The sequence below is a fragment of the Triticum urartu genome, chromosome 3 (assembly GCF_003073215.2).
Source record: "Triticum urartu cultivar G1812 chromosome 3, Tu2.1, whole genome shotgun sequence".
Classification (NCBI taxonomy): Eukaryota; Viridiplantae; Streptophyta; class Magnoliopsida; order Poales; family Poaceae; genus Triticum; species Triticum urartu.
The window spans coordinates 469466158-469487534 of record NC_053024.1 but is presented as its reverse complement, the minus strand read 5'-3'; the positions used below and the strand labels follow the sequence as shown (position 1 = coordinate 469487534).

Here is a 21377-nt window from a genome sequence, read left to right as displayed (position 1 = left end):
CAGGGCTATCATGTTCCTCACTGTGTAGGCAATCCGCACTCCTAACTCCTCAGCCAGAACAAATTCCTCAGAGACCAAAAGAACTTCGTCTCTGTCACTGAAGAATATGACTGAGCTGTATGAGATTTCCAATGGCTTCACTCGAAGGGATTGGTAGGTGTAGGATTTCGAGTTGAGCATCACATGGAAATTTTTCCTTAGTATTTCCTCGACCCCCTTTAACAGTACGGTGTTTCTTATGACTCAAGAAAGAGAAAATGATACTACGAAAACAAAAGGCTTCATGCTTCATGTTCCTTGAATGAATACCAAGTCTTCAGGATTGCACCAATTTCTTCACTTTCAAAGTCTTCAGAAAGTCTTCAGAAATTCAAAGTCTTTAGTCGAAGAACTTCATTTTTAGTGGTCGACTTTCTCTGTAAATATCAAACTCCTCATAGTCTTATATACATGTGTACACTCATAAACACATTAGTCCCTTAACCTATAAGTCTTCAATACACCAAAATCACTAAGGGGCACTAGATGCACTTACAATCTCCGCCTTTTTGGTGATTGATGACAATATAGGTTAAGTTTTCAACGGGGATAAACATATGAAGTGTAACTACTGATATTGAGGAATTTGATTTCAAGATATAGAAGAACTCCCCCTGAAGATGTGCATAGTGAGGAATTTGCTTTTGAAGCAATGCACACTTGAAGAGTTGAATCATGGAGATCTCCCCCTATATCTTGTAATTCATGCACGCATTTAACATATAAATGAAGAATTTGAAATGCATGATGAAATATGGTGACTGATGTAATTCAGCATGCAAGCATTAACATATATGAGGAATAAGCATGCAGAATGACACATCAAAATTATCAGAGCACCATCGGGTTTAAGTTTACAACTCGATCCAATAAAGTTTCAGAAGGGCGAGAGTTGTAACTTAGCAAAAAAACGCCCATACAGACAGACCCGCTTGAAGACTAACTCAAAATTCTCCCCCTTTGTCATCGAATGACCAAAAGGATCGAAAAAGAGGACTAACGCCCCTGAAGAATATCAAGTTGATGAAGGAGCGCCAGCATTGTTGGGGTCGTTTGTCGTTGAAGGGCCTGCCGCTGTGTCGTCCAAGTCTTCATACTCGTCGGTATCGCGCGATGAAGAATATGAGCTAGACACCAAAGAAGTAACCTTGATCTTCTTGAATTTCTTCGGTGGAAGTGCAGACGAGTCAAAATCTTCCTTGAGACCCATTTTCTTCAGATCTTCTTCACCATACAGATGTGATAAGACAGCCCAGGTGCGACCGAAGTCTTCATGGAGGTAGTAATGATTTTTCTTCACTGCATTGTGTGTAGCAGTCATGTTGTGAAGAATTGAACCAAACTGTCACGTGGAGCTGTGGCTTGAGGAGTAGACTTGGGTGCATTGGTAGCAAAGTCATGTGTGGCAGAGTCATCATTGGTGGAATAAGATGCAGCTTTGCGAAACTGACCATCCAATGGACGAATTCCTTCATCAATGACAGCAGGAGCCTTGCCCTTTTCATTAGTTGAAGTAAAAGCCTTCTTGAGGACTTCAATCGGGGGCAGATAGCTGAGGTGATTCAGAAAATCAGCCTTGTAGTTGAGTGAAGACCTTGTCCTGAGGAATCCCATAATCCAAGGTGCATAAGGCTTCAACTCAAACGGAGAAAGTGCAGCATTTGCCTGAGTCCTCATGAAGAAATCGTGATAGTTGATAGGAATGCTATGAATGATGTTGAATAGCAGATTCTTAATGATGCCAACTATTTCCTCATCAGATGAGTCGTGGCCTTTGATGGGACTCATTGTCCTTGTCAGAATTCGATAGATTGTTCTGGGCACATATAGTAAGTCCTTCACGAGGAATTTGGTCCTTGGGGCTTGACCGGGCTTCAAAGGATTCATTAACACTTGCATGTAATGAGCAGTGAGTTTAGGTTCTTGGTACAGGCAACGAGCTCCTTCACTGGGTGGACTGATGGGCAGGGCGTGAACCAATTCAGAGGCCGGTGCCTTATAGTGAGTATTATCGGTCATCCAGTCCAAGACCCAGGTGTTGATATCTTCAGGATCACCTGTGATATGCAATGTAGCGTAGAACTGAAGAATAAGCTCTTCATTTCAATCAACAATGTCAGAGCAAAAGTTGAGGAGGCCTGCATCATGAAGCACACTGAGCACAGGAGAGAAGCAAGGTAATGATTCCATGTCCACATGAGGAATATGCTCATGGTAGAAGATTTTGTATTTGTTGAAAAGCAGTGAAGAATAGAAGTTGTCCTAGCTTGCAGTCCAGAAGCGCTTCCTCCTTAGACGAGCAAAGTCATAAGGATTGTAGTCAGTGAAGAACACGTGCTCGCCGAAGAAATCATCAGCCTTGAATTGCCGCTTCTTCGAGAATGGATCCTTTGGCTTGGGGTGAGGACTGTCAGTCAATTGCATCACAACCTCAGGGATCTCGATCTCAGGTTCCACAGGCTGAGGAATTTCAGGTACTTCTTCAGTGGCAGCCTGGGACTTCAATTCTTCATTTGCATTTTCATCAGCACTAGTGGCTGGAATTTTTTCATGTATGGATGGAGTTGCACGAGGTTCTTCTGATCCCATTATTTGAACTTCAGTTGTCACTGGGGACTGAGGAATTTGTTGAAGAGGTGTGAACAGAGGAGAATTGGGGTCTGACTTTTCCAAAAGTCATCTTTCAGCACATGTATGGTACATCCAATGTCCACATCTTAATCTTCCATTTCTTCAACGCCGGCCTCTTCAGCAGTAAATCGAGGCATAGGCGATGAGATAATTGGGGTTGAAGGGATTTCATCCACTTCAATCTCTTCATCCAACTTCTCTAACGAAGCAGCAGAGGGATTCTCTTCATCGGATTCACTTGGAATCACATAGTCTTCATCAAAAGGAACACGGTCCTTGGATGGTATGGTTGAGATAGGAACAACATCAATGGGGTTTGCAAACGAGCTTGTCAATGGCTTCATCTTCTTCGGGGGTGAAGAATCTGATGAAGTTGATGCCTTCCTTTTCTTCACTTTTGCACGCTCTGCAGCCTTAGTCTTCTTCACATGTGATGCAGATGGAAGGATCGGAGTTGGTGTAGGCGTAGGAGGAGCAGAGGAATTTGGTTGAATTTCTTCAGGCGCAACTGATGCAGTTGCCCTGTCTTCTACATTTTCTTCAGGCGCACCACTAGTGGATGCCCTGGCAATTTCATCAGCGGCTGGAATGCAGTCATCAGCCCTGGAACTCACATTTTCTTCAGCAGCCTAAATTTCATCAGCGGTGCTAGCATGTTCTTTCATCGGCTGAGCAGATGCTTCAACCAAAGGAATTTCCTGTTGCGTCGGGGCTGCAACATTTGAGGCGAAGTTGTCAGCAAGTCTCACAAAACGAACCTTGGCTCCAAGCCAATCAGCGCGGTAGGCATCAAATTCATCACTGCTTGATCTCAATTTGAATAGTGACAAGTTCTTCAGTTGTCATAGAGACAACGTGTTTCTTCAGATAGCGCTCCTTCTTATATTGCGCTTTCTTGATCTATCTGGCCTTCTCAAACTTCCATTTTTCTTCTTGTATGAAATGAGTCTACATATGACTTTGGCCAGGAGTCAGCTTGAAATCAGGCATAGGTGTGTTTGGGTCCTTGTGCCATAAGTCAATGTACTCAAGGATCAATTTTGGATCCAAAAGCAGAGGCACACTTGTGCCCTTGGCTCTAGTGACCCTGACTTGCCTGTCTCTGATGATTTCTGCTAGTTCTTCATCATCAACCTCATCATCATCAGAGGGCACTTGGAAAGCAACTTGTTTCTTGTGAGGACTTGGTCGAGGACGTCGTCCAACAGTGGTCTTCTTCTTCAGAAGAGAGGGAGCAGCTGAGGAACTTGCAGAGGCTCCTGAGGCGATAGATATGCCGGTGGTCCTTTGGCACGTGGCGAGATGCATAGGTGCTGAGGATTTGGTTGGAGCAGCCGAAGACTTTTGCAGAGGAGCTGAAGATTTTGGAGGAGCAGGAGCAGGGCTTTGAGGAATCTGGCCGTGAGGGCATAGCTGAGGAGGGCATTGCTGGTGAAGCACTGGGCTTGTGAGCAGGCTTCTTTGGCATGGCCTTCTTCGGCTTTACAGAGGCCTCAACAGCAGCAGCGGTCGCAGAGTCTTCGTTGAATTTCCTCACTGTATCTTTTGCTTGTTTGGCCAACTTGGCCTAGCACTTGGCCCATTCTTCAGGATAGTCCTCACCGCGTTTGACACTGGTGGGATCAGCTATTTGGCCAGGTGCCAATGGAGGTCTTGAGCATGGAGGGGCAACAGCGAATTTCTTCATGTACTTTGGAGTAACATATCTGTACTCCTTCCACTCTCTTGCCCACCTCCTCTCAATCTTTTGAATGCACACCTTGCGCTGATTTTTATCTTTCTCAGGGGGTGTGCAGTACCCAGCATAGATGTCCTCAGGGATTTCAAAAGCAGTGTTGACCTCATGCCTCTTTCCTCCTTTCTGTGGCTTCTTACCATCAGCCATTTTCTTCAGACGAGGAAATTGAACAATTGAACTCTCTGAAGAGGTATGCAACTTTTCTTCGAGGAACGCTGCAAATGAGTTAAGTTGATGAGAACCTAGTGATTCAGCAGCAGACATGAGTACCTGTGAACAGAGTATAGTTGCGAGGAATTACAGAGGTCATATGCGTTCTCAGAAGGTTTTTCAAAAAGAACAAGTTTGAGGAATTTGAACAGATGAGTCTTGAAGAATTTCACTAAGCGTTCTTTGTCTTAGGTTCCAGAGTTGTATAGATCAAAAATCCACACAATTGAGGAATCTTGAAGAAAAATTGTTGCTTAGAGAAATGAATCAAGAACAGATGATATGTGAGGTGTTTAGTGTGTGAATAATTTGGATAAAAACACCTTTGGAGATTTTGTAAAATCATTTGAATCAAAGAGGGCAGTAAAAGTAACTTTTAATTACCCTGGACAAAGAACACGACGAACTGGGAAGTGGAGATGTGAAGTTCGTCAATGCAGATCTTCCACGCCCTAACTCGGTAGAGGAAAACAGCTACGGCGACGGTGGAGTGAAGATTTCCGCGGCCGGCGCGAGTACAACGGCGAAGAGGTTGAGGCAGTGAAGCTCTTCCTCACTGGTGATGATGAAGTAGCAGCAGCGCTAGGGTTTGAGAAGCTCGAGTGGGAGTGAGAACGAGCGGAGTAAAGGATAAGTGAGGAAGGGAAGGGGGTATTTATAGCCACGGTGAAAAACTGTTCGCCCGAAGAATTTGGACGAACGTGCCCCTGACCCTTCTCATTCGCTTGACATGTGTCACCCACGTACTAAGAAGTGGAGATCGTGTGCGATTGTGGGTGAATAGATAAGTATTTTGCGGGATGCGGAACGGTTTGAGCAGCAAAACCAAAAAATTGGATAAGATAAGTTTTAATGTTCCGTTCGCAAATCTTCAGCTAACAAGGACACAGTGAAGATTTTGAACGGGTTTCAAATAGAACGCACATGAAGAATTTGTGAATATATTTGGTTGAGTATAGCATAGGGGGGAAGGGTCCAATCACATTCACTTAGCAGAAAAACCAACTTGAAGAAATAGCAATAAGTGAATGCTGTAGAGGACATAAACTCATATATATATATATATAGCCAATGAAGAAAAACGACGGAAACAGTGAAGACAATGCAAAGTTGAAGAAAATGAACAACTGAGGAATTTCAAAACTGAGGGAAAACTCAATTTGAAGATTTTCAACTTTGGTGGTGGCGAGACCCACCGTATAAGAATGATGATTTCACACACCGTGTACAATTGTCGTAGGGTTCTGAGAATCAAATTCTTCGTTAATTTCTTCACACTTAGAATGTTATTCTTCATTGATTGAGGGAAAACATTTCTTCATTTGTTGCACATCTAAGTCATCAATTTTGCATAAGTGTTAGGATGAGTGTCCTTTTCAGAGAAACATTCAAAGATTCTAAGATATTTAGCTCACACCGCAACTTGCTAAATCTCTTCTCATCCAAGGGCTTCATGAAGATATCGGCTAGCTGTTCTTCAGTCTTCACATGCTCAATCAAAATGTCGCCCTTCAAGACATGATCACGAAGAAAATGATGACGAATCTGAATGTGCTTTGTCTTCGAGTGCTGAACTGGGTTGTGAGCAATCTTGATGGCACTCTCATTATCACAGAAGAGAGGCACATTCTTCACGTTGACGCCATAGTCCTTGAGAGGTTGCTTCATCCACAACAATTGAGCACAGCAAGAACCAGTGGCAATGTACTCAGCTTCAGCAGTAGACAGTGATACGCAGTTTTGTTTCTTCGAGGACCAACAGACCAAAGATCGTCCGAGGAAATGACATGTACCAGATGTTGACTTGCGTTCCACACGATCACCAGCATAGTCAGAGTCAGAATATCCACTGAGATCAAAAGCCGAGCCCTTGGGGTACCATAATCCAAGTGTTGGTGTGTGATCCAGATATCAAATAATATGCTTCACAACCTTATGGTATGATTCCTTCGGTGTAGCTTGAAATCGGGCACACATGCAAATACTAAGCATAATATCTGGCCTAGATGCACATAAGTACAATACAGAACCAATCATGGAGCGGTATACCTTTTGATCGAAGTCAATACCATTTTCATCAGTGCATAGATGGCCATTTGTGGGCATTGGAATTTTGACACCTTTGCAATCTTGCATGCCTAATTTCCTCAGTACATCCTTGAGGTATTTCTCCTCAGATATGAATATGCCATTGCGCTATTGACGAATTTGAAGACCTAAGAAGAATTTCAATTCTCCCATCATAGACATTTGATATTCTTCACTCATCATATAGGCAAATTCATCACTATAATGTTGGTCAGTACAGCCAAAGGTAATATCATCAACATATATTTGGCACACAAACAATTCACCATCATAAGATTTAGTGAAAAGAGTAGGGTCGAGTGAACCAGGTTTGAAGCCTTTCTTCATGAGGAATTCCTTCAAAGTATCATACCACACCTGTGGGGCCTGCTTGAGGCCATAGAGGCCCTTATTGAGTCTGAAGACTTTGTCAGGATGCTTTGGATCTTCAAAACCTGGGGGTTGAGCAACATATACTTCTTCCTCAAGCTTACCATTGAGGAATGCACTTTTCACATCCATTTGATATAAAGTGATATCATGATGGTTAGCATAAGCAAGTAATATGTGAATAGCCTCAAGTCTAGCAACAGGTGCAAAGGTTTCATCGAAATCAATTCCTTCAACCTGTGTATAGCCTTGAGCTACTAGTCGTGCCTTATTCCTCACCACAAGTCCATTTTCATCTTGCTACTTGTGGTAGACCCACTTTGTGCCTATGATATTGTGCTTGTGAGGGTCTGGACACTTGACCAGTTCCCAGACGTTGTTGAGCTCGAATTGATGTAATTCTTCTTGCATGGCTTGAATCCACTCAGGCTCCAGAAATGCTTCATCTACCTTAGTTGGCTCTGTGATAGAGGCAAAAGCATAGTGCCCACAAAAGTTAGATAAATGTGAAGCTCTTGAGCGTGTGAGAGGACCTGGTGCTTTAATGTCATTGATGATCTTTTCAACTTGCACTTCTTTTATAACGCGAGGATGAGCTGGTTGTCGTCGAGGAATTTGATCAGCATTTTCTTTAGCACCATTTTCTTTAGTATTTTCTTCAGGTGCATTAGCTCGACATTCTTCACGTTCTGGAATGAATTCTTCAGCAGATTCTTCGGTAGGAATGACATCCTCAGTAGCCTTGAACTTGATAGTTTCCTCAGGTGCTGGTTCATCTATCACAGAAGGTAGGTGCTCTCTTTGCGAGCCATTAGTTTCATCGAACCGCACATCTATAGTTTCAACAACCTTGTGAAGAACATTGTTGAAGACTCTGTAGGTGTGCGAGTCCTTTCCGTAACCAAGCATGAAACCTTCATGTGCTTTCGGTGCAAATTTTGAGTTGTGATGAGGATCTCTAATCCAACATTTAGCACCGAAGACTTTGAAATAACTTATATTGGGTTTCTTGTCAGTGAGGAGTTCATAGGAAGTCTTCTTGAAGAATTTGTGAAGATATACTCTGTTGATGATGTGGCATGCAGTATCAATTGCCTCAATCTAGAAACGATGAGGCGTTTTGTATTCATCAAGCATAGTGCAAGCCATCTCAGCAAGAGTCCTGTTCTTGTGCTCCATGACGCCATTCTGCTGAGGAGTATAAGGAGCAGATAACTCATGAGTAATACCAAGTTCAACAAGATAGTCATCAAGACCAGAATTCTTGTACTCAGTTCCATTGTCACTTCTAATGTGCTTGATCTTCACACCAAAGTTGGTTGAAGCCCTCGAGGAAAATCGTTTGAAGACTTCCTGCACTTCATGTTTGTAGGAAACAATGTGTACCCATGTGTATCGAGAGTAATCATCAACAATAACAAAGCCATATTGAGATGCATCATTTGAGACTGCAGAATAATGGTTAGGACCGAAGAGATCCATGTGAAGCAATTCAAATGGTCGAGTGGTGGTCATGATAGTCTTCGCTGGATGCTTAGCCTTTGTCATCTTTCCAGCTTCACAGGCTTCGCGTAAGTGATCCTTGAGGAATTTGACATTCTCAATGCCAATGACGTGCTTCTTCTTCGCAAGCGTGTGCAAATTCCTCATGCCTGCATGACCAAGTCGTCGATGCCATAGCCAGCCTTCTGAAGCTTTTGCAAGAAGGCACACGGCTGGTTGTGGTCCTGTAGAGAAATCAACAATATACAAGTCTCCTCTCCTAAAGCCTTCGAAGACTTTGGAATTGTCAGCTTCCATGATCACAACACAACGATACTTGCCAAAGACAACTACCATATCAAGATTGCAAAGCATTGAGACAGACATGAGGTTGTATCCTAAGGGCTCGACAAGCATGACTTTGTCCATGTGTCGATCCTTTGAGATCGCAACCTTACCTAGACCCAATACCTGACTTTTGCCTTTGTCAGCAAAGATGATATGCTTCAGATGCGATGGTGATAAGGGAGCATCCATCAATAGATTCTTGTCACCAGTCATGTGATTTGTACATCCACTATCAAGGACCCACTCAGTGGCTTTGGGTTGATCATCCTGCAGATGAATTAGTGCAACTTACGAACTCATATACTTCATCATTGAAGAATATGACATCAACTCATCAGATCAATTTCATTAAGTAACACAATAGATAAAGCAGTATGAGGACGTGAGAAATGAAAGTTCATTTCTTCATGATTAGCCTGCGTCCTTTCAGGAAAGTTCAGGTCTCCAGCACATTCTTCAGACGTTTTAATACGTCTGGAGACATTGACCCTGCATAAGAGATTAGTTCTTTTTCTTCACCACCCACATCTGAAGGGGTGGCAAAGAGTTCATCACTCTGCGAGCTCCATATGAGAAAGGTGGCATAGAAGCCAGCCCATTTCGTTTCACATAAGAGGAGTTAGGATAAGCATATGAATAAGGAGAGAAATTCTTTGAGGACTTATGAACATAATGATTTGAAGAATAATGCACATATCCATAATCCTTAGATTTTCCCTGCGAAACAGACGGGTTAGCACGATCATGTTCATATGAGGACTTTGATCCATGTGAGGAGTTTGGTCCATACGAGGACTTGGATCCATATGAAGAATTTGGTCCATATGAAGAATTTGATCTGGGGTTCCTATTCTTCACAGGTGGTGTCCTGAGGACATTCACCTGAAGACTTTCAAGGCACTTTTTGGGAACCCAGATTTTCTTCATAGGGGAACCGTTCCTGCAATTAGTGCCAAGATATCTAGCAAATACTTCACCATTCTGATTTTTGAATAGTTTATAGTTGGAGTCAAATGACTCATCAGAAGAATGTGAAGATTCACATGTAAAGCCAGATAGACTAGATGGATCAACTGGAGGTCCCTTTGCAGCAACCCATGAGGTTTTGGGGTACTGCTCAGGCTTCCAATATGTACCACCAGCATTGAGTTTCCTCTCAAAGGCAATACCCTCTTTTTTAGGGTTCCTGTTGAGGATCTGCTTTTTAAGCACATCACAAAGAGTTTGATGCCCTTTGAGACTTTTGTACATGCCTGTCATGTACAATTCCCTCAGCCCTGCATCATCAGTGATACTAGCAATGTCCTCAGTTGAGGAATTAGTGATTGCAGAGGCAAGTGAAGAATTTGTAATATTAGAAGCATTTGAACATTTAGGTGAAGAATTAGCAGTTTCACGTTCAATGCACTTCAAACATGGAGGAACAAATTCTTCCTGAGCAGCGCTGATTTGTTGAGCAAGTAATGAATCACGCTCCTTTTGAAGATCTTCATAACTCACTCTTAGCTTCTCAAGATCTTGCTTTCTTTGAAGAAATTCATAAGAAAGCTTCTCATGATCAGATAAGAGAGAGTTATGATGACCTTGAAGGCTGTCAAACTTAGACTGGAGTCTCTGAAGACTCTCAGCCAAAGCTTTCGACTGATCCATTTCTTCACCCAACATATCATCACTCTTATTTAGCATGTATTGAACTTTTTCCAAAGCTTGTTGTTGTTTAGTGGCAAGGGAAGCAAGTTTGATATAGCTGGGTCCAAATTCATCACCAGATTCATCATCACTGGATTCAGATAGATAGTGTTCAGTTACCTTAGCATCTTTTGCCATAAGCCATGATGCAGGAGATGATGATTCTGGTTTGACTGTCATCGCTTTGAGAGATTCCTTCAAGTCCTCAAACCAAGGATCATGACGGGTTCGATGACCTTCATAGAGCTCAGAGAGACGGTACCAGATAAGCTTCGCATGCTCGAGATGCATGATATTCCTGAACTGATTTTGAGACAGACAGACAGGAGCAGATGACGTCCTTTGCCATGAGGTTGAGAAGAGTGTACTTGCGAATGTCATCAGCTTCAGCCATCTTGCACAGATCGGTCAGACCAATCTCAGTGATGGTCCACAGTTCGTTGTTCATCATGGCCTTCCACTTGGGATACTCGTGACCATCAAAGATGGGGCATGACACAGTCTTCATTCCTGTGGTCGACATAACTAAAACTCCAGGCGGTTAAACCAAAATCACACACAACAAGGGAGTACCTTGCTCTGATACCAATTGAAAGTGCGTTATATCGACTAGAGGGGGGTGAATAGGCAATTTTTTTCAATTCTTCATTGAGGAATTTGCAGGTGAGGAAATTCCTTAGTGAAGAACTACTTGCAGCGGAATAAGTACTCAAAAGTAAACATAACAGAACACAAGCATAGTCATCATGATGAAATGAAGACAAGCACAGAGTACAGAAAGCGTAAGCACATGATAACACAGGATGAAGACAGACTGACTGAAGAAATTGAACTGAGGAAATTGAGAAAGTCTTCAATCAAAGTCTTCAAACACAAATATGAGGAAATGAAAGAGTTGAGGAAATAGAACCAGTGAGCTTGGTGAAGACAATGATTTGGTAGACCAGTTCCAACTGCTGTCTCAGTTGTACATCTGGTTGGAGCGGCTAGGTATTTAAACCTGAGGACACACAGTCCCAGACACACAGTCCTCACCGTATTCTCCTTGAGCTAAGGTCACACAGACCTTGCCCAATCACTCGTGGTAAGTCTTCAGGTGACTTCCGAACCTTCAAAAACTCGGTCACTCAGCGATCCACAATTCCTCTTGGATGCTCTAGACCATGACGCCTAACTGTCTGGAAGAAGCACAATCTTCAAAGGTAACAAGCGTCGAATCCACGCAGGATCAATCTCTTTAGTGATGCTCAATCACTTTGGGTTTGTAGGTGTTTGGGTTTGGGTTTTCCTCACTTGATGATTTTCGCTCAAAGTCCTCGGAGGATGGGATGCTCTTAAATGACAAGTGTCAGTTTCTCTCAGAGCAGCCAACCAGCTAGTGGTTGTAGAGGGCAGCTATTTGTAGCCTAGGGAGCAGCCCGACATGATAAGACATAAATGCCCTTCAATGATATGACCGTTAGGTGGGTAAATATTTTGGGATAGCTGGCGCATAGCATAGCAACGGTCGAAATTTTGAGTAGCAAAATCCTCAGGGCTATCATGTTCCTCACTGTGTAGGCAATCCGCACTAGCGAATTCCTAACTCCCCAGTCAGAACAAATTCCTCAGAGACCAGAAGAACTTCGTCTCTATCACTGAAGAATATGACTGAGCTGTATCAGATTTCCAATGGCTTCACTCGAATGGATTGATAGGTGTAGGATTTTGAGTTGAGCATCACATGGAAAATTTTCCTTAGTATTTCCTCGACCCCCTTTAACAGTATGGTGTTTCCTATGACTCAAGAAATAGAAAATGAAACTACGAAAACAAAAGTTTTCATGCTTCATGTTCCTTGAATGAATACCAGGATTGCACCAATTTCTTCACTTTCAAAGTCTTCAGAAAGTCTTCAGAAATTCAAAGTCTTTAGTCGAAGAACTTCATTTTTAGGGGTCGACTTTCTCTGTAATATCAAACTCCTCATGGTCTTATAGACATGTGTACACTCATAAACACATTAGTCCCTTAACCTATAAGTCTTCAATACACCAAAATCACTAAGGGGCACTAGATGCACTTACAATTACAAGGTGTGAAGTTGATTCAGACTCAATGCCCCAGCACTGCAGAAGATGGAGAGAAAATGAAGGTTATTCCCTATGCCTCAGCCATAGGTTATATCATGTATGCTATGTTATGTACCAGACCTGATGTGTGCCTTACTATAAGTCTAGCAGGGAGGTACCAAAGTAATCCCGGAGTGGATCACTGGACATCGGTCAAGAACATCCTGATGTACCTGAAAAGGACTAAGGATATGTTTCTCGTTTATGGAGGTGACAAAGAGCTCGTCGTAAATGGTTATGTCGATGCTAGCTTTGACACAGACCTGGATGACTCTAAGTCACAAACTAGATACGTATTTATATTGAATGGTGGAGCTGTCAGTTGGTGCAGTTCCAAGCAGAGCGTCGTGGCAGGATCTACGTGTGAAGCAGAGTACATAGCTGCTTCAGAAGCAGAAAATGAAGGAGTCTAGATGAAGGAGTTCATATCCAATCTAGGTGTAATACCCAGTGCATCGGGTCCAATGAAAATATTTTTTGACAATACTGGAGCAATTGCCTTAGCGGAGGAATCCAGATTTCACAAAAGAACCAAGCACATCAAGAGATGCTTCAACTCCATCCATGATCAAGTCAAGGAGGGAGACATAGAGATCTGCAAAGTACATATGGATCTGAATGTTGCATACCCGTTAACTAAGCCTCTTCCACGAGCAAAACATGATCAGCACCAAGACTCCATGGGTGTTAGAATCATTACAATGTAATCTAGATTATTGACTCCAGTGCAAGTGGGAGACTGAAGGAAATATGCCCTAGAGGCAATAATTAAGTTGTTATTTTATATTCTTTATTCATGATAAAGTCTATTATTCAAGCTAGAATTGTATTGACCGGAAACCTTAATACATGTGTGAATTAAATATAGACAAAACACTAAGTCCCAAGTGAGCCTCTACTTGACTAGCTCGTTGATCAAAGATGGTTAAGGTTTCCTAACCATGGACATGATTTGTCATTTGATAACGGGATCACATCATTAGGAGAATGATGTGATGGACAAGGCCCATCCGTTGGCTTAGCATATTGATCGTTCAGTTTTATTGCTATTGCTTTCTTCATGTCATATACATATTCCTACGACTATGAGATTATGCAACTCCCGGACACCAGAGGAATACTTTGTGTGCTATCAAACGCCACAATGTAATTGGGCGATTATAAAGATGCTATACAGGTATCTCTGAAGGTGTTTGTTGGGTTGGCATAGACCAAGATTAGGATTTGTCGCTCCGAGTATCGGAGATGTATCTCTGGGCCCTCTCGGTAATGCACATCATAAGAAGCCTTGCAAGAAAAGTGACTAATGAGTTAGTTACAGGATGATGTATTACGGAATGAGTAAAGAGATTTGTCAGTAACGAGATTGAACTAGGTATGAAGATACCGGCGATTGAATCTCAGGCAAGTAACATACCGATGGACAAAGGGAATAACGTATGTTGTCATTATGGTTTGACCGATAAAGATCTTTGTAGAATATGTAGGAGCCAATGTGAGCATCCAGGTTCCGCTATTGGTTGTTGACCGGAGAGGTGTCTCGGTCATGTCTACATAGTTCTCGAAACCGTAGGATCCGCACGCTTAACGTTCAATGACGATTTGTATTATATGAGTTATGTGATTTGGTGACCGAATGTTGTTCGGAGTCCCGGATGAGATTACAGACATGATGAGGAGTCTCGAAATGGTTGGGAGGTAAAGATTGATATATAGGGCGATAGTATTCGTACATCGGAAGTGTTCCGGAGTGTATGGGGTACATATCGGGTGACCGGAAGGGGTTCCGGGCACCCCTGGCAAAAGATATGGGCCTAATGGGCCAAGAGGGGAAACGCAACAGCTAGCAGGGGCTCCAGCGCCCCCCATATGGGCCGAACCAGAGGAGAAGGGAAGAGGGGAAGAGAGAAGGAAGGGCAGGGATTCGGCCTCCCCCTTCTTTCCCTCCTCCCTCCTCCTTCCTCCCCCTTCAAAACTTATGGAAAGGGGGGAGGCCAAATTGGGGAGGTGCCAATTAGGGTTCCTCCAACTTGGGGCGCCTCCTTGCTGCTACCCTCCCTCTCCCACCTATATATACATAGGGAGGGGGAGCCTAGAACACACAACAACATCTATTAGCCGTGTGCGGCGCCTCCCTCCTCAGATTATACCCTCGGTCATATTCTCGCGGTGCTTTGGCAAAGCCCTGCGCGGATCACTTAACCATCACCGTCACCATGCCGCCGTGTTGACGGAACTCATCTACTTCCTTGATACTTTGCTGGATCAAGAGTTCGAGGGATGTCATCGAGCTAAATGTGTGCAGAACTTGGAGGTGTCGTACGTTTGGTACTTGATCGGTCGGAACGAGAAGAAGTTCGACTACATCTACCGCGTTGTCAAACTCTTCCTCTTTCGTCCTATGAGGGTACGTAGTGTGACTCCCCCACTTCAATCGTACACTAATCATACATGCAAACGTCTATGATGAAGATCAGGGACTCACGGGAAGATATCGCAAGACAACTCTAAAATATAAAATAAGTCATACAAGCATCATATTCCAAGCCAGGGGCCTCAAGGGCTCGAATACAAGAGCTCGATCATAGACGAGTCAGCCAAAGCAACAATATCTGAGTACAGACATAAGTTAAACAAGTTGCCATAAGATGGCTAGCAAAAACTGGGATACAGATCGAAAGAGGCGCATGCCTCCTTCTTGGGATCCTCCTAAACTACTCCTGGTCGTCAGCGGCGGCCTGCACGTAGTAGTAGGCACCCTCGGTGTAGTAGGAGTCGTCGAAGGTGGTGTCTGGCTCCTGGGCTCCAACATCTGGTCGCAACAAACATGTATAGAAAGGGGAAAAAGGGGGAGCAAAGCAACCGTGAGTACTCATCCAAAGTACTCGCAAGCAAGGATCTACACTACATATGCATTGGTATCAATGAAATGGGCAGTATCTGTGGGTTGAACTACAGAATGCCAGAATAAGAGGGGGATAGCTAGTCCTATCAAAGACTACGCTTCTGGCAGCCTCCATCTTGAAGCATATAGAATAGAGTAGATGGTAAGTTCACCAAGTATCATCATATAGCATAATCCTACCCGACGATCCTCTCCTTGTCTCCCTATGAGAGAGCGATCACCGGGTTGTATCTCGCACTTGAAAGGGTGTGTTTTATTAAGTATCCGGTTCTAGTTGTCATAAGGTCGAGGTACAACTCCGGGTCGTCCTTTTACCAAGGGACACGGCTATTCTAATAGATAAACTTCCATGCAGGGGTGCACCACATTACCCAACACACTTGATCCCTCTGGCCGGACACACTTTTTTGGGTCATGCCCGGCCTCGGAAGATCAACACGTCACAACCCTACCTAAGCACAACAGAGAGGTCAGTATGCCGGTCTAAATCCTAAGCGCGCAGGGGTCTGGGCCCATCGCTCGTTGCACACCTGCATGTTGCGTGGGCAGCCGGTGAGCAAACCTAGCTACCTCCAGTACAAAGGAAGTTGCATTACGCGGTCCAGCTCGGCGCACGCCGCTCAGTCGCTGACGTCAAGAAGGCTTCGACTAATACCACGACGTCCAGTGACCATAACTGTTCCCGTGTAGCTGGTTAGTGCATATTGGCTAGTGGCTAGACTCAGATCAAATACCAAGATCTCGTTAAGCGTGTTATTTTGAAGTAACAGCGGACGCCGACCAGGGCCAGGGCCACCTCTCACCTAGGTGGTCTCAACCTGCCTTGTCGCTTTGCCCCAAAGATCCACCCTGAGGGCCGTCAGGACAAATGTCCTTTCAGCCCCCAATCCGCGAATCACTCACGAATACTCTACGAGACGACCCGACTTTAGTCACCATATGTATCATATATTATGTATATAAGTATATACCCTTGATCACCTTCCGAGTGATCATGGCCCGACAGTATAGCATGGCAGACGAACAAGAATGTTGGGCCAGTGATGATAAACTAGCATCCTATACTAAGCATTTAGGATTGCAGGTAAAGGTAACAACAGTAGTAGCAAAGACAAGCTATGCAGCAGAATAGGATTAATCGAAAGCAATAACATGCTACACTACTCTAATGCAAGCAGTAGAGAGAAGGAATAGGCAATGTCGGGTTGATCAAGGGGAGGGGGGCTTGCCTGGTTGCTCTGGCAAGAAGGAGGGTCATCGTCAATGTAGTCGATCACAGGGGTATCGGCAGCGATCTCGAGGTCTACCGAAAAAAGTAACGAAGGGGGAACACAAGAAATAACAGAGCAACCAAACCATCACAAAGCATAACATGGCAATATGCGGTGCTAGGGGTGACCTAACGTTGTAGTAGGTGATACCGACAAGGGGGGAAACATCCGGGAAAGTATTCCCGGTGTTTCGCATTTTCGGACAAGCGGACCGGAGGTGGATTGTTGTATGTTCGCTATGCTAGGGATGTGTGGCATGACACAGTCTTCATTCCTGTGGTCGACATAACTAAAACTCCAGGCGGTTAAACCAAAATCACACACAACAAGGGAGTACCTTGCTCTGATACCAATTGAAAGTGCGTTATATCGACTAGAGGGGGGTGAATATGCAGTTTTTTTCAATTCTTCACTGAGGAATTTGCAGGTGAGGAAATTCCTTAGTGAAGAACTACTTGCAGCGGAATAAGTACTCAAAAGTAAACATAACAGAACACAAGCATAGTCATCATGATGAAATGAAGACAAGCACAGAGTACAGAAAGCGTAAGCACATGATAACACAGGATGAAGACAGAGTGACTGAAGAAATTGAACTGAGGAAATTTAGAAAGTCTTCAATCAAAGTCTTCAAACACAAATATGAGAAAATGAAAGAGTTGAGGAAATAGAACCAGTGAGCTTGGTGAAGACAATGATTTTGTAGACCAGTTCCAACTGCTGTCTCAGTTGTACATCTGGTTGGAGCGGCTACGTATTTAAACCTGAGGACACACAGTCCCAGACACACAGTCCTCACCATATTCTCCTTGAGCTAAGGTCACACAGACCTTGCCCAATCACTCGTGGTAAGTCTTCAGGTGACTTCCGAACCTTCAAAAACTCGGTCACTCAGCGATCCACAATTCCTCTTGGATGCTCTAGACAATGACGCCTAACCATCTGGAAGAAGCACAATCTTCAAAGGTAACAAGCGTCGAATCCACGCAGGATCAATCTCTGTAGTGATGCTCAATCACTTTGGGTTTGTAGGTGTTTGGGTTTGGGTTTTCCTCACCTGATGATTTTCGCTCAAAATCCTCAGAGGATGGGATGCTCTTAAATGACAAGTGTCAGTTTCTCTCAGAGCAACCAACCAGCTAGTGGTTGTAGGGGGCGGCTCTTTATAGCCTAGGGAGCAGCCCGACATGATAAGACATAAATGCCCTTCAATGATATGACCGTTAGGTGGGTAAATATTTTGGGATAGCTGGCACATAGCACAGCAACGGTCGGAATTTTGAGTAGCAAAATCCTCAGGGCTATCATGTTCCTCACTGTGTAGGCAATCCGCACTAGCGAATTCCTAACTCCCCAGTCAGAATAAATTCCTCAGATACCAGAAGAACTTTGTCTCTGTCACTGAAGAATATGACTGAGCTGTATGAGATTTCCAATGCCTTCACTCGAAGGGATTGGTAGGTGTAGGATTTTGAGTTGAGCATCACATGGAAATTTTTCCTTAGTATTTCCTCGACCCCCTTTAACAGTATGGTGTTTCCTATGACTCAAGAAAAAGAAAATGAAACTACGAAAACAAAAGTCTTCATGCTTCATGTTCCTTGAATGAATACCAGGATGGCACCAATTTCTTCACTTTCAAAGTCTTCAGAAAGTCTTCAGAAATTCAAAGTCTTTAGTCGAAGAACTTCATTTTTAGGGGTCGACTTTCTCTATAAATATCAAACTCCTCGTAGTCTTATAGACATGTGTACACTCATAAACACATTAGTCCCTTAACCTATAAGTCTTCAATACACCAAAATCACTAAGGGGCACTAGATGCACTTACAGTTACAAGGTTTGAAGTTGATTCAGACTCAATGCCCCAGCACTGCAGAAGATGGAGAGAAAATGAAGGTCATTCCCTATGCCTCAGCCATAGGTTATATCATGTATGCTATGTTATGTACCAGACCTAATGTGTGCCTTACTATAAGTCTAGCAGGGAGATACCAAAGTAATCCCGGAGTGGATCACTGGACATCGGTCAAGAACATCCTGAAGTACCTGAAAAGGACTAAGGATATGTTTCTCGTTTATGGAGGTGACAAAGAGCTCGTCATAAATGGTTATGTCAATGCTAGCTTTGACACTGACCTGGATGACTCTAAGTCACAAACTAGATACATATTTATATTGAATGGTGGAGCTGTCAGTTGGTTCAGTTCCAAGCAGAGTGTCGTGGCGGGATCTACGTGTGAAGCGGAGTACATAGTGGGAGACTGAAGGAAATATGCCCTAGAGGCAATAATTAAGTTGTTATTTTATATTTCTTTATTCATGATAAATGTCTATTATTCAAGCTAGAATTGTATTGACCGGAAACCTTAATACATGTGTGAATTAAACATAGACAAAACACTAAGTCCCTAGTGAGCCTCTACTTGACTAGCTCGTTGATCAAAGATGGTTAAGGTTTCCTAACCATGGACATGATTTGTCATTTGATAACGGGATCACATCATTAGGAGAATGATGTGATGGACAAGGCCCATCCGTTGGCTTAGCATATTGATCGTTTAGTTTTATTGCTATTGCTTTCTTCATGTCATATACATATTCCTATGACTATGAGATTATGCAACTCCCGGACACCGGAGGAATACTTTGTGTGCTATCAAACGCCACAATGTAATTGGGTGATTATAAAGATGCTCTACAGGTATCTCTGAAGGTGTTTGTTGGGTTGGCATAGACTGAGATTAGGATTTGTCGCTCCGAGTATCGGAGATGTATCTCTGGGCCCTCTCGGTAATGCACATCATAAGAAGCCTTGCAAGCAAAGTGACTAATGAGTTAGTTACAGGATGATGTATTACGGAATGAGTAAAGAGATCTGTCAGTAATGAGATTGAACTAGGTATGAAGATACCGACGATTGAATCTTAGGCAAGTAACATACCGATGGACAAAGGGAACAACGTATGTTGTCATTACGGTTCGACCAATAAAGATCTTTGTAGAATATGTAGGAGCCAATGTGAGCATCCAGTTTCCACTATTGGTTATTGACCGGAGAGGTGTCTCGGTCATGTCTACATAGTTCTTGAAACCGTAGGATCCGCACGCTTAACGTTCAATGACGATTTGTATTATATGAGTTATGTGATTTGGTGACCGAATGTTGTTCGGAGTCCTGGATGAGATTACAGACATGATGAGGAGTCTCGGAATGGTTGGGAGGTGAAGATTGATATATAGGGCGATAGTATTCGTACATCGGAAGTGTTCCGGAGTGTACGGGGTACATATCGTGTGACCGGAAGGGGTTCCGGGCACCCCCGGCAAAAGATTTGGGCCTAATGGGCCAAGAGGGGAAACACAGCAGCCAGCAGGGGCTCCTGCGCCCCCCATATGGGTCGAACCAGAGCCGAAGGAAAGAGGGGAAGAGAGAAGAACGGGGAGGGATTCGGCCTCCCCCTTCCTTTCCTCCTCCCTCCTACTTCCTTCCCCCTCCGGAACTTATGGAAAGGGGGAGGCCGAATTGGGAAGGCGCCCAAGTAGGATTCCTCCTACTTGGGGTGCCCCTTTCTGATCCCCTCCCTCTCCCACCTATATATACATGGGGAGGGGGATCCTATAACACAGAACAACATCTGTTAGCCATGTGCGGCGCCCCCTCCACAGATTACACCCTCGGTCATATTCTCACGGTGCTTAGGCGAAGCCCTACGTGGACAGTTCACCGTCACCGTCACGACGTCATCGTGCTGACGGAACTCATCTACTTCCTCGACACTTTGTTGGATCAAGAGTTCGAGGGACGTCATCGAGCTGAACTTGTGCAGAACTCAGAGGTGCCCGTATGTGTGGTACTTGATTGGCCGGAACGAGAAGAAGTTCAACTACATCAACCGCATTGTGAAACGCTTCCGCTTTTGGTCTACGAGGGTACCTAGACACACTCTCCCCCTCTCATTGCTGTGCATCTCCTAGACAGATCTTGCGTGAGCATAGGAATTTTTTGAAATTGCATGCTTCGTTCCCCAACAGCCCGCTCCATCGCTGGTTAGCGGCTACGAGCAGCCCGCCCAAGCGCAACCCTATGGGGCCTTCCCCATGCCGTAGGTCCCCCTGCCGTGGGACCCCACCCTTCTGGCCGCTGTCAGTGTCAAAACCAGCAGATCCGGGGTAGGGGGTCCCAAACTATGTGTCTGAGGTTGATGGTAATAGGAGACAAGGGACACGAAGTTTTACCCAGGTTCAGGCCCTCTTGATGGAGGTAATACCCTACGCCCTGCTTGATTAATATTGATGAGTATGGGGGTTACAAGAGTTGATTTACCATGAGATCGTAATGGCTAAAACCCTAGAAGTCTAGCCTATATGATTATGATTGCCTCTGCAGACTAAACCCTCCGGTTTATATAGAAAACGGGGGTGCCTAGGGTTATACAAAGTCGGTTACATAAAAACGAAATAGTACATCCGACCGCCTAGCTTGCCTTCCACGT

At 44.0% G+C, this 21377-nt stretch overlaps 1 pseudogene; it reads right to left on the bottom strand.

The window, feature by feature from the left end:
- Positions 1 to 2301: 2301 nt before the first annotated feature.
- On the bottom strand, positions 2302 to 11102 carry LOC125546874 (annotated as a pseudogene).
- Positions 11103 to 21377: the final 10275 nt, after the last annotated feature.